The sequence below is a fragment of the Castor canadensis genome, chromosome 6 (assembly GCF_047511655.1).
Source record: "Castor canadensis chromosome 6, mCasCan1.hap1v2, whole genome shotgun sequence".
Classification (NCBI taxonomy): domain Eukaryota; kingdom Metazoa; phylum Chordata; class Mammalia; order Rodentia; family Castoridae; genus Castor; species Castor canadensis.
Window position 1 is genome coordinate 159795325 of NC_133391.1, and position 14301 is coordinate 159809625.

The 14301-nt window shown below is 33.5% G+C and overlaps 1 pseudogene; it reads right to left on the reverse strand.

The window, feature by feature from the left end:
• Positions 1 to 11809: 11809 nt before the first annotated feature.
• Positions 11810 to 11909, reverse strand: LOC141424463 (U6 spliceosomal RNA; annotated as a pseudogene).
• Between the last annotated feature and the right edge of the window lie 2392 nt (positions 11910 to 14301).

A 14301-nucleotide genomic window follows, 5' to 3' on the forward strand; every position in this document is an offset into this window, starting at 1 on the left:
TTTGAATGTTCCATATTCATACTTGTATAGAAAGTACACCAACCAGATTCACCTTCGTTACTTTCTTTTTTGGTATTAACAATCAAGCAGTTTAAGGCTATTGTGTGTGTGGATCTATAGTACTGAGTTCCAGAATGTGAAAAGCAATGTTTTGTTGTGATAAATCAACTGTGTTGCTGGGCTTACAGCATTCATTTGTTTATCCAATAAGTAACATAGAGTCTATAATGAAACTTAGTTCTAAACATAGCATTACAAGGCAACTATGTCATTAACAAGACAGACAGCAATCAACAAAGCAGTTGGAAAGAGGAGTAAAATATCTGCCACAAAGGAGCTTGCATTTTGTTCCTCTAAGATTTTGCACTGACTCTTTTCCACTGGATGTAGGAATCTTACTTTGTTGTAAGAAAGTAAATCTTGCACCAAATAATCACATCTTGACTGAATGGTAATAGTTATTAGTGTACATACTTGCACTTCTAAATTAGCTATTTACCTAAATAATCCATTAATCTTTTTTTTCATATTTGAACTATGTAGTTTTCTAAAATCCAAATAGTTATGATCAAAAATTAATAGCCTTTGATATTCTGAGACTGAGGAATATTAGGTCAATGAAGCAAGAATTAAGTTAAGAAGGTTAAGCATATCAAAATCAGAATTGTCCAGACTCTATTTCATAGGTTTAAGTCTGAAGCCAAAATTTCAATTATAAAAATATGACTTAATTTCATATGAAATGTGTATTGCAATGAATGCAATGGGTATATTTTGTTTACTTACTCTGTATCATTTTAATGCCTTCTTTGAACCTAAACACATGGGCACACACATATCCATATCCAAATCTTTTCCTGTATCATTTCACATGTACATAGAAACAGTACACCCAGACAAAAAATAATAGTGACAGCATGATTTAGATATTTTTCATTAAATACTGGGGCAACAAAACTATGAAATAAGTGTAGCTTTGTCTCCATTGTTCTGTTCATTTCATTTTATTGTGGGAAATCACTAAAATCACTGAAACTGCTTTTAAAGTTATCAAAAGTTTCCGTGTGTTTAGAGAGAATCTTTGAATGAAGTATTTTTGGAAGGCCCCTCTTTGGTCATCCATATAATTCAGACTCAGCAGATTGACGTTGATAATCTGTGATAGGCCTTGTTTACATTCACAAATGCTTCCTCTTTAGTTCATGTGTAATGAAACTCTGGAAGTACATGTTACACAAACTTCTTAAGGATCTGTGTCTATTCCTATCTGTGCTCTCTGTCTTTATTTCTCCTGCTCTAACTCCACTTTTATAGCCGTTCTCTGCATGATTTTACCATTCTGTTACCCTGGAACTTATTTTTTGTCTGTTTCTGTCTGTTTTTTTTTTTGCCAACCTGTTGTTTATTCAGTGAAGTTTTCCAAACAAAGTTTCCGTGAAATCAACAAAAATAAATCTCAGATTTTCAGAATGTAACATTCTTGTTTTCCGCTGTTATGGAGGCTAATAAAATGGCAAAATTCATAATGTTAGTGGAAATGAATTGTTCTTAATGACAGGTTTAGAACATATGAGCTTGCTTGTTGTTGACTCCCCATTGGAAATTTATCTCACACTGCTAAGCTGGAGACAGATTCTGAAGAAATTACCTGTTTATGGTGCTCATATATCTACCTTTGACCTCTTTCCTTCTGATGTCTTATCAAGGGAGAAGAACCTCAGAAATGCACCGTTTTGTCCCCCAGAAGTAAATGTTTTAACCAAATATCTCTAAGCGCTACCCAAAGAACACCACCAAGTTTTCACTATAATTATAGTTCCTGTCTTACCTGTTTCCACGTACATGCTTCCTACAAAGTTTTATTTGATTTGATTAAAACAACTTATTAAAATATCTTTCTGCAAAGCTAAAGCTCTGATTGTCACATCATGCCACCTTCATATAATGGTTTATTCATCTCTGACAGTGTATTTTCTAAATCAATGAATAATTCATTTCTAGAACTTACATATAGTTAACTTTCATATTGCATGTTTAGAAATTCATCGTTTGCTGGTTGAAATTAATCAATTAACAAAGTAGAGAAACAAAAGCTTATGAAAGTATAGCAATACTTCCTAGATAAAAGATGTTTGAAAATATAGACACAATCTACCCTTTTTCCTGTAAATACTTTGTTTGCAAGTACTTTAAAAAGCATATAGTAATTTTCAAACATAATTCACCAAGTTATTTTAGCTATATTCAAGGATAAAGATAATCTTGAACACATTGCTCATATTCAAAGAAACATGGATGGATTAGTTTAGAAATTCCATTATTAAAAACCTGCAGGTTTTCCCTCATGTAATGTATTAGCACCACTATCTTAACAGTGCCACATCATTCCATGCAGAATTAAATAAAGTTTAAAAAGAAGTTGGCTGTATCATAATATATTAGATTTTTTATTGCATTTGATTAACATTATAAAATGTATTTAATAACTTTTTACTAATGTACTTTTAATAAGCTAGAAAAGAGAAGAAATAAATGAAAAGTAATAGTACATTGCACATTATACCACAGAACTATGTACATAGTGACTGTGTGTATCTGAATATCTAAGTCTCCCTGTGTTTTCTAACTAATTAAGTCACAAAGATCTCTATTTAGTTAGCTTCCAATAATCCTTTCAAAACAGGATTCTACAATTTTTGGACAATACATCATTATTAAGTAATTTACAAGATTCTGCCAGCATATCTACCCACAAGAGTCACTGTTTTATTATGCAGGTGTTTTTTGTTCATGTGAAACTGTTGGCTCTCAATGAACACTACAGCTATTTAACTATGAAAGTGCTGAAAGATAATATTGATCTTTCAATATCATCTCATGTAAATTACTTTTCTTTTAACCAAATATTTATATATTGTTAAACTTAGGAGGCAAATTCTATAGGGTTGTTAAAGGGCTGTGGTTCATTAACTGGACAAACTGGCTAAAAGTTCATGCAGTCAAGAGATTTGATGATTTGTCAATATTAATTAAACAATATTAAATACTTTGAAGCAAATAAAATATTTTAAAATGAGAAATGGAACTGATATGTATTTCACTATGATCATTTAACAAGTAAATTTGTATCTTTTATCCTTCGGTGTTTCCATACACAAAGTTCTTAAGGCAGTGACAGTTCAATAAATCACTATTAAAGAAATGTAAACTCCTCTAGAATATCTGTGTTGATGAAGCAAAGAGAAATAATGTGGAATAAAAACAGGACCAAATATCCAGAGCTCAGTAAATCTAGAGCAATGGAATATTGCATGAAATAGCAGGCCGCTCACATCAGTACCTCTTACCCAAATTCGAGACAATCATTAAAATATGGTACATGAGCTTTATTCTTCATTATTTTTACTGATATTCTATGGGCCCTATCTTGCCTCATATCTGCCTCAGAACAAACTTGTGACTTTTCTTTGTCTCTCCTTTCTGGTTTGTAGTACATTTTCATGAGTTTCAATAGATTCATGAGCATCATACCCAGGTATAAGGAGGGTTTAAGTCAAAGACTGTTGATTTATGAGCAAATCCTGCAGTCTATGCCAAGTTAACACCCTAAAGAACTAACCCTACTATTGTACAACACTGACTAACAATCTCCAAAGAGGTTTCTACTGAATATGTAAGTGCTTAATGGATTATTTTCTACCTACACATCTGCTAATTATTTTTTTTCCATTTTCAAAGAGCGGTTTTGATTCACAATCACAGGAAAGTATGAACTAAAATAAAAATTATTTTTTGATTCATGTGGAATAATAGGTGTCATATTAATGTCCTTGTACTGTATATTTGCATGAGTTCTTAGCCTATTTAACTTGTTACTATCAAGATGTTAATACTATGACAATGGAATTAGCAGGGTTTTTTTTGTTTGTTTGGTATTGGAGCTTGAACTCAGGACTTGGCACCTGAGCCTCTCCAACAGCCCTTTTTTGTGATGGGCTTTTTCAAGATAGGATCTCATGAACTGTTTGCCTGGGTTGGCTTTGAATTGTGGTCCTCCTGATCACTGCCTCCTGAGTAGCTAGGACTACAGGTTGAGCCACCAGTGCCCAGCAGAATTAGCAGAAATTTGAAGAACATCACTAAAAATAAATATTTCTGTTAATTTTGTAGTGTCAAGAAAAACTTTTAAAATTTATTCATATTTAAAGTGAAATTTATATTGGATACTTGCCCTATCAGCATTTAAATTTTCCTAAAGTATGCTATACATTGACATCATTACAATATGTGTGATTTTATGTATTTATGTATTTTTATTAAGTACATAGAGTTTTTTCCAATATATTAATTTTGTTTTCTTTCAATTTTTTATTATTATTGTTGTATTGGGGGTACAATATGACATTTACAAAAGTTCATCCCCTCCATCATTCTGTTTTATCTCCCTCCCCCAATTTCTGGAATAATTTCAACAGGTCTCAGTTTTCCATTTACATAAATGTATAAAGAACATTTCCACCATATTGACCTTCCTACACCCTTTCCTTATATTCTGCCCCACCCATTGGTACTAATCTCCCAGACAGGACCTGTTTTTCCTTGCTATTCTCCAATTGTGTAAAAAGACCAACATTTTTGTTGTTTAAAGATAGCTATACAGGGTGTTTCATTGTGAGATATCCATGTGTGTATTATAACCCAAATTGTTTCATCCCATCTGTTCTTCTTTCTACTTTAATCCCCTTCTTATATTTTCAACAGATTTCAAAATTTTATATTCATTTTGTATAAGAAGTACATCAACCATATTCACATTCTTAACTTCCTTCTTTTACTCTGTCTCTCCTGTATGTAACCTCCCCTTAGCTTGACCTGTTTTTTATAATATTGTTTGTATTTATATTGAGTGTATATCTATTAATTACTTTTTATGGAGTGTGAATAGAACTTTTTATTAAAATAATAAAATTATTATTTTGGTGTTTATTATTTTTTTAATCAATATTCATTAAATGAATGAATTTATTCACTTGTTCACACATTAATATCTCCAGTATAATTAGGGAATACGTTCAGCTTAACCAGTGTTTTGAAATTAAAGTATATGCACTCAAGTTTTAAAATTCTATCTTTTTTTATCATTTTGTATTTCCCCTTTATTTTAAAAGAATTTTTAAATGATATCCTCACATGATTATATACAGGATGTGATGGAACTCTGGTCAGAATGTGGAATTATGTCATGTAGCACCATTTCTTTTCCTTTCCATAAGCATCATTTGTCTTGTTTTTCAGAGTAGAAGAGTAGATAATTACAAAACAGATGGATTTTAGAAATCAGGGTTACTTCCCCATATATATTTGGCATTTCTTTTCTTTTTTTTTTTTTGCCCTTATTTCTAATTTTGTTGTACAGAGAATATAAGCCATAATAGGAAGGAACAAGGGTTTTTGCTGGTTGAGATAAGGATAGCTATACAGGGAGTTGACTCACATTAATTTCCCATACGTGTGTGTTGCCTTCTAGGTTAATTCTTTTGGATCTCACCTTTTCTCTAGTTCCTGGTCCCCTTTTCCTGTTGGCCTCAGTTGCTTTTAAGGTATCTGCTTTAGTTTCTCTGCGTTAAGGGCAACAAATGCTAGCTAATTTTTTAGGTGTCTTACCTATCCACACCCCTCCCTTGTGTGCTCTCGCTTTTATCATGTGCTCAAAGTCCAATCCCCTTGTTGTGTTTGCCCTTGATCTAATGTCTGCATATGAAGGAGAACATATAATTTTTGGTCTTTTGGGCCAGGCTAACCTCACTCAGAATGATGTTCTCCAATTCCATCCATTTACCAGTGAATGATAACATTTCGTTCTTCTTCATGGCTGCATAGAATTCCATTGTGTATAGATACCACATTTTCTTAATCCATTGGTCAGTGGTGGGGCATCTTGGCTGTTTCCATAACTTGGCTATTGTGAATAGTGCCGCAATAAACATGGGTGTGCAGGTGCCTCTGGAGTAACCTGTGTCACATTCTTTTGGGTATATCCCCAAGAGTGGTGTTGCTGGATGAAATGGTAGGTCAATGTCTAGCTTTTTAAGTAGCCTCCAAATTTTTTTCCAGAGTGGTTGTACTAGTCTACATTCCCACCAACAGTGTAAGAGGGTTCCTTTTTCCCCGCATCCTCGCCAACACCTGTTGTTGGTGGTGTTGCTGATGATGGCTATTCTAACAGGGGTTACGTGGAATCTTAGTGTGGTTTTAATTTGCATTTCCTTTATTGCTAGAGATGGTGAGCATTTTTTCATGTGTTTTCTGGCCATTTGAATTTCTTCTTTTGAGAAAGTTCTGTTTAGTTCACATGCCCATTTCTTTATTGGTTCATTAGTTTTGGGAGAATTTAGTTTTTTAAGTTCCCTATATATTCTGGTTATCAGTCCTTTGTCTGATGTGTAGATGGCAAATATTTTCTCCCACTCTGTGGGTGTTCTCTTCAGTTTAGAGACCATTTCTTTTGATGTACAGAAGCTTTTTAGTTTTATGAGGTCCCATTTATCTATGCTATCTCTTAGTTGCTGTGCTGCTGGTGTTTCGTTGAGAAAGTTCTTACCTATACCTACTAACTCCAGAGTAGTTCCTACTCTTTCCTGTATGAACTTTAGAGTTTGTGGTCTGATATTAAGATCCTTGATCCATTTTGAGTTAATCTTGGTATAGGGTGATATACATGGACCTAGTTTCAGTTTTTTGCAGACTGCTAACCAGTTTTCCAAGCAGTTTTTGTTGAAGAGGCTGTTATTTCTCCATCATATATTTTTAGCTCCTTTGTCAAAGACAAGTTGTTTATAGTTGTGTGGCTTCATATCTGGGTCCTCTATTCTGTTCCACTGGTCTTCATGTCTGTTTATGTGCCAGTACCATGCTGTTTTTGTTGTTATTGCTTTGTAATATAGTTTGAAGTCAGGTATTGTGATACTTTCTGTATTGTTCTTTTGACTGAGTATTGCCTTGGCTATTTGTGGCTTCCTGTGTTTCCATATAAATTTCACAGTAGATTTTTCAATCTCTTTAATGAATGTCATTGGAATTTTGATGGGAATTGCATTAAACATGTAGATTACTTTGGGGAGTATTGACATTTTTACTATGTTGATTCTACCAATCCATGAGCATGGGGCAACTCTCCACTTTCTATAGTCTTCCTCTTTTTCAGTTTGCTCATTGTTAGTGTATAGAAATGCTAATGATTTTTCTATGTTGATTTTATATCCTGCTACCTTGCTATAGCTATTGATGATGTCTAAAAACTTCTGAGTAGAGTTTTTTGGGTCTTTAAGGTATAGGATCTTGTCATCTGCAAATAGGGATATTTTGACAGTTTCTTTGCTTATTTGTATTCCTTTTAGTCCTTCTTTTTGCCTAATTGCTCTGGCTAGGAATTCCAGTACTATGTTGAATAGGAGTGGAGATAGTGGGCATCCTTGTCTGGTTCCTGATTTTAGAGGGAATGGTTTCAGTTTTTCTCCATTAAGTATAATGCTGGCTGTAGGTTTGTCATATATAGCTTTTATAATGTTGAGGTACTTTCCTTCTATTCCTAGTTTTCTTAGAGCTTTTATCATGAAATGGTGTTGGATCTTATCAAAGGCTTTTTCTGCATCTATTGAGATGATCAAGTGGTTTTTGTCTTTGCTTCTGTTAATGTGGTTTATTACGTTTATTGATTTTCATATGTTGAACCACCCCTGCATCCCTGGGATGAAGCCTACTTGGTCATGGTGAATAGTCTCTTTGATGTGTTGTTGAATTCGGTTGGTGTTTAAAAGACCTAAATTAGCTTTGAATTGCATTGCTTTTAGTGAATGATTTACACACAGAATATTGTATTCAAATGATTATATTTTAAAATCATTTCGCTCTAAGTGAAACTGTCAATATCAGATTATATATTATAATAAATGCACTGTTCATAATAAACATTTAGGAGGTTTTTTTTTTACTCTGAAATGTGAATTCACTACAGCAATACATAAGAATATTAACATTTGTGCCATAAATTATTAATCAAATAAATTTCTCTGTTAGTATATGTAATAATTTCTCTGTAGTATAGAAGGAAATTTATTATTAGTATTTTCTAAATTACATGATACATTTTTAAAGGTAAAGTCTATTTTACTGTGTCATGTCAAATCTGATAATTAAGAACTAACAATTCTCGGGCCCTAAAGAAACTATGGGGATAAGAAAGAGGTACGTATGCACCACAGTACAGCTTTTACATTGAACAAAAATATCTTCATGTGATCATCTTGAGCTCAGGTATTTGATTTGAACCATTTTTTCCTATGAAATTTATTATTACACTGTTTTGATTTATCTTCTTTGTTCATCAGCTATTTATTAGAAATGGTCTAAAGATAGATTCTGTATATATTTAATATGGAAAAACACTTTTGTGCATTGTTTTTTTCCATAATTAGGCTATAAGACAAAGGTGACTATTGAAGTATTCCAACAGATGTCTTATTTCTAATTCAAAATTAATTATTCCTTCTGAATTCATTAGTAATTAATGTGAGAGCATAACCATTTTCAATTTTTATATCTTGTGAAGATTATATTGTTCCTATAGATCACCAAAGAAAGGTACAATATATAAAAATACAAGAAGGTACCAATATATGTGTATATATTTACATTTATGTATCTATATGTAAATGTGTCTGTACATCACACACGTGGATATAATATAGGTTTATATTTAAAAATTAATATTGCATTAAATATCAGCTTAATTTACTTCTGTCATCTGTTTTTCTGGACAGATGAGAATGCAAGAGAAGTCAACAGTGTCCTGTTACACTTACTGAAAGATGATGTATAAAAATATTAACCACATTTATTTGCATTTGAAAAATGAAAGGAAATTAAAGAAGACTAAGCTAAGAAGAAATAAACTATTGTATATACATAGGAACATAGCAGTATAAGGTTTGTTTTCAACTTCAATTTAAAAATCATGAATCAAATAATGACTCACATGACAGGACAGAGAGGATGGGAAGGCAAGCTGGATTTCCACAACAGTGTGTACAATCGATGGAAGCAATTAACAAGTGTTCTTTGCAATTTAAAACCTTACTTCATTTTCTGGAAGTGGAGTGAAATAGATCTTTCTAATTGCTTCCCTTTCTCTTGCCCGCAGTTGCATTTAATAAGTCGCATATGGTGATCCATCAAAGATGGGTAAATGTGACTTAAGAATAATGCATAAGTAGATAGGTAAATAGACAGAAAGATAAAAGAAAATACTACGTTGGATTAAGATATTTGATATCTTTCACTCCTTTTAAAATTTGTCTTTATAGACTTACATTACACGCCTTAGATAATAATTATTATGGTTTTCTTTTTTGTGTGCTGAGGATACATTGTAGCAATTACAAAAGTTCTTACAATATATCAAATATTTGTTATTTTCCTTGGTTGGACTTACACTCTTGATTTTTAATTTGCATTATTTGGGAGCAGGATGTCAGGGTGAGACTATCTGTGGCCTTTCATGATCACTGAACATGTATCAGGTACTATTTTCCCAAATGAAATATCCACAATGTTAGCCTATTCTAAGCAGTGGTTTTAATTGTGAGTCTTTGTAACAATGCTAAATGGCCACACTTGAGTTTCAAAGACTGCACAAATAGTAGTAATTCATTCTGAGGTTAGTGTTCCAGAGTACCTCTGGAGGACACAAATTTTGGAAACATTTATTCATTAGCTACTTCATCATGCTGCATACTGTCTGCTACTTTGTATAAGGTACTTTTTTCTTTCTCATGGAGAAACAAACCCTGGAAAACAAGGTAAAACAAGGTAGGTTAATCCAAGTTCTTTTGACCACCTGAATAAAAACCTCATTGACACATCAACAGTTGTTGACACACTCAGCAATCTCAATAATTTTTAACAACCCAAGGTGACATTTTTGTTTGAGTTGCTACTATTGTAGTGAATTTGAGTTTATGTCAGTGGGCGGGGGGTCACTGCTATTTCTTTGGGGAATTGCATTTTCACATTGATGTACTCTTGGCTTTATGCAACAATATTCATCCTATCTTAAGCCAAAAAGTATTTTCCTTTAAGAACTTTACTTCCTTGGAGAATCCCCAGCTGGGCCTTTGAAGAAGAGCAGTGGGAATTCAGCAGGACCAAATGTAAACCCCTCCTCTAGATTGCTGGATTGCAAGACCTAACTGCTTCCAGTCACTCATCTGTGATTCTCACTGGAGATGGAGTACATGGAGACTCTATAAGGACATTCTCTCTTACTTTCCCCGGATGCCTGAGACCTCTTGGAAACACTAACATGTTTCTTAATATGTTTACTTTGTGATAATTGTCCTATTCATAAGACTGTTCCCTGAAACAAAGTCATAAGCTAGTAAATCTGATTAAAAAATAAATTGCCTATTACCATTAGCCAGATAAGATTTAAATAAAATATAAAATATATTTTTAGTTGTACTGACATTTCTTCTACAAAGCCATTCATTAATTTATGTCTCCTGACATCAATCATTTATTAATTAAATGTATTCTATGTTCCAACATAGAATAATGTGCTAACAGCTGTCTTTATTGGTAAATGTACTCTACAAGTCAAAAGGTACACTCATAGGTGTTTTATTTAATTTGCTATTAAAGCCTATTCAGTCATAATTCCAGCTATTACTCATTATGTATTCTTATAGAAAATTATTCCCCAGATGTCCTCCACTATTTTTCTTCCCCAAAACTTCACTCTTCACAGCTATTCTACTCAAACTCCCAGATAAAAACAAACTCAAGATAAGATATCAAAATTGCTCCTCCTATAGCCCTGTCCCCTAGTGTCTATTTCCAGTGATACTACGAGAATTGAATTCTCATAGTTTTGATCCACATATTTAACTTTATTTCCTTTAACACAGTCATTATTATATGGACAGTCACCCATTTTAAGCCAACAAATATTCTCCTGTAAGAATGTAGTAGTCCCAGGTGGGCCAGGGAAGTGGAGCAGTGGAAATACAGCAGAACCAATGTAAACTCTTCCGCTGGACTGCTCTGTGAAAGACCTAACTGCTTCCAGTCATTCATCTGTGGTTCTCAGTGGATATGGGGCACATGGAGACTTCCGAAAATAGTGCAGTTTTCAGAAAGCCCTTATTCTCATATAATCTAAACAATGGCTTTAAGATGAAATTTATAATTTTTTCTCAGATTTCTCCATCTCTTTTGCCTTTATTCAATATTTTCATGTTAAAATATTATCTTGGTTCTTACTTTGTTATACAAAATTTGTTTTAAAGTCTTCAGTGGACTTTCTAGATCTATAAATTTTTAAGATCTACTTCTCAGCTATATTCTTGTTCCCTCCATATTTGTCCCTTGTGTATTTCTTTGTCTCATATAGAGTTGCTAAGTATTCTGGACAGCTGGTAATACATCAATATTGGGTTTCAATTTTTTTCTATATTTCTGTATTTACAAATAGTTGTTAGAAATATCTGATGGCATGTTCCATCTGAAATCTAATAGGTATAATTTTGAAGTGAGCAGTTGTTCCCCTTAAATATCTCCCTTAGATTTTAGAGTTTTGTATGCATTGAAACTTTGTTTTTTTTTTTTTTGTAGTATTTAAATAAGTATGTTTTGTTGGAACATAAAGAATTCCACAATCAACAAGAAGATTTGCAAGATCTAAGCATACTCTAGGTAACAAAAGAAGAATCCTAAGACAATTTAAAAAGAATCAATAACAGGATTTATGAGCAGAAAATATGAACACTTAACAAGTTTGCATGTCATCTTTGCTCCAGGACCATGCTTACCTCTGTATGGCTCCAATTTTAGTACAGTTGCTGCCAAAGCGAGCACCTCATTGAAACTTTCTATTCCATTCCGAAATCATTCATCCCTTACCCTCTGTGACCATCACATTCATTACCACATTCTGTTGATATTTTCTTTACAGTATTTCATTTTTTTTCACAGTAATGGTTTTTTAACTCAGGGTTCATACTTGCTAAGCAGGCATTCTTCTACTTGAACCATGACTCCAGCCTTTTTCTTACATATTATTTTTGGTAGTGTCTTTCATTTTTATCCAGAGCTTGTGACAGACCATAATCCTCTGACTATCCATCCTGAATTGCTGGTATTAAACACCTAGCTTGTTGGTTAAATATGGGTCTTGCTAATGTTTTGCCTGGGCTTACCTCCGAACATATTCTTTTAATCTCTGTCTTCCAAGTAGCCAACATTGAGATATTTCTTGGATATACTATGATGAGCTAATAAATAGATTATATATGTATATATAAGTATAGTCTATTCATCAATATCTATATACAGTCAATTTAATATATAGATATATAAATGCCTTAGACTCTATAGAGTTACTTTTCTCACTTGTGTTTTAGTTGTCATAGGTTATTCAAGTACAATAGATAGTTTCATCTGGGCCAACTCTGAGATTCAGATGCATCCCTGGTATCCTTACATTCTGCATCTGACTGGCAGAAGAGGACAAGTCACTTTCTTTAAAAGCCTTATCTTAGGCCAGGTGCCTATGGCTTATGCCTGTAATCCTACCTACTTAGGAGGCAGAGATCAGGAGGATCACAGTTCAAACTCAATACAAAAAAAGGAATTAGTGATAAGAGCAGAACAGGATCCACCTGGAAGTGAGGAGGGAGGGGAAGAGAAGTTCGGGGAGGGAGAATGGGGGAGAAATAACCCAAACAATGTATGCACATGCAAATAAATGAATTTAAAAAAAAAAAAACTGGCTGATGAAGTGGCTTAAGATGTAGGCCCTGAGTTCAAGCCCCAATACCCCTCCACACACACACACAAAGTAGCCTTATGTTAGTAAGTCCTTATGTCTATCATTGGGACTACCATTTTCATCATTGGAATCAGTTGTGATTGCAATGATAGCTGGGCAAAACAATACCAATAAACAGAATTACAAGTGTAGAGATCACTTAACAGCTCATTTCATGTTGGAGGATGAAGATAGATGTCATAAAGTCTAGAAAACCATATGTAGAAAAATAAAAGAAATATAGCACAGGAAGGAAATACCAACCTGCTCAGTATGTGAGTATATTAAAGGGAAGCCACTGATTAAGGAAGCTTCAGGGACTGAGAAAGTATCTGAGGAGACAATGTAACTGCATTGGAAGAGACTGGAAATAGATAATGCACTGGGTGCTTGTTGTTTTGCAGAGGAGTGAGAACTTAGCCTCTAAGTTAAAGGACCACATTAAAAACAGGAAGAAAATATCATTAGTTTGAAGTGTTGAAAGAAAATTCCGTGGCATTTACAGGATGATCTGGCTTGGGAAAGAAAACACTTTAGCAGACAATAACTCACAATACTGCAGGGTTCATAAAGGCAAAATTTTCTTCATTTTATCATTGCATTAATCATGACAGTAGTGGAGTAACTGTTGATTCAGCCCATAGTAAGCTGATTGTATTCCTACTTTCATGTATTGGATCTTGCTATGGTTGTGATGTGGTTTGTCTTTCATGGTTAATGAACCAGATGCTCCCTTTTAGTATGGTGATGTGAGAGTTTGTGAAAACTTTAAGAGATAGAACGTACTATACTAGAAGTATAGTTTATTGAGTCACTGACCTCAGAGAGATTAAATTAGTTCTTGTGAGAGTTACAGAAGGGGTCATATGATCAAAGTACATTATATGCATATATTGCAATATTACAATGAAACCCCTTATTTTGTACAATTATTGTATTCTAAAAACTGATAGTTCTTGTGAGAACCTCATGAGTTATTTCTCAACAATGGATTATCTTAAAAGAGCCAGTGTGACCTTCCCCTATCTTTGAGGCTTTCTGTTTCATCATGTAATCTCTATCTCTTTAATGTACTTCTGCCGTGATGCCTTCTGCCATGGTGTGACATATCCAAGGGGCTCTCGCCAAAGCTGGTACACTAGCTGTTTGGATTTTCAGTCACTAAATCTGTGAGCTAAATAGATCTCTTTTCTTTACAAAGTATCTATGCTTGAGTATATTTTGATTTCAATGGAAATTGACTAACAATCCTAAAATGCTTCAGGATATGACTGTATTGGTGATAAGGCTGTTAAAGTGTTACTTAATTTAAAATAGAATCATTAGCTTTAACTGTAATCTAATGATGGGTGTTCTCATAAGAAGAGGTGATAACATAGAGAAAAGACTGTGAAGATAAGGGAAAAAGATATCTCAACCTGATGATATCTTGACCT